Raw genomic sequence first — 484 nt, 5'->3', positions numbered from 1 at the left:
AAATGTTGATTAAAAATTTTAATTATTTTTATAATATGTTAAATTATATTTTAAATTTCAAATTAATATGCATAATAATAATAATAATTTTAATAGCAATTTACAGACAACCAATATTAAAAAAATCACAACGATATTTTTTAAAAAATTAAAAAATGTAATATTATACAAAAAGAATTATTTTATATGATACAAAATTGTGATAGTTAAATATATAAGTAACAGAAAACTCAAAACCATGAATAAAATCGAATGAAATGATATAATCATTTCAGACACTTAAATGTAATTTATATTTCAAGGTAAGTCAAATTCAAATTCGGATTTTTTGAAAAGAAATTGAAAAGAACTCATATTTAATTACATATTTTTTTCTTATTATTTTTCAAATATTTAATATGGTAGATGAATAAATAAATATTGATAAACATTTTCTTTTATAAATAATATGTTATTTTTTTCACGAAAACTTTTCAAATATTGC

This window comes from Primulina huaijiensis, chromosome 10 (assembly GCF_012295235.1).
Source record: "Primulina huaijiensis isolate GDHJ02 chromosome 10, ASM1229523v2, whole genome shotgun sequence".
Classification (NCBI taxonomy): Eukaryota; Viridiplantae; Streptophyta; class Magnoliopsida; order Lamiales; family Gesneriaceae; genus Primulina; species Primulina huaijiensis.
This window is presented reverse-complemented; position numbering follows the sequence as displayed.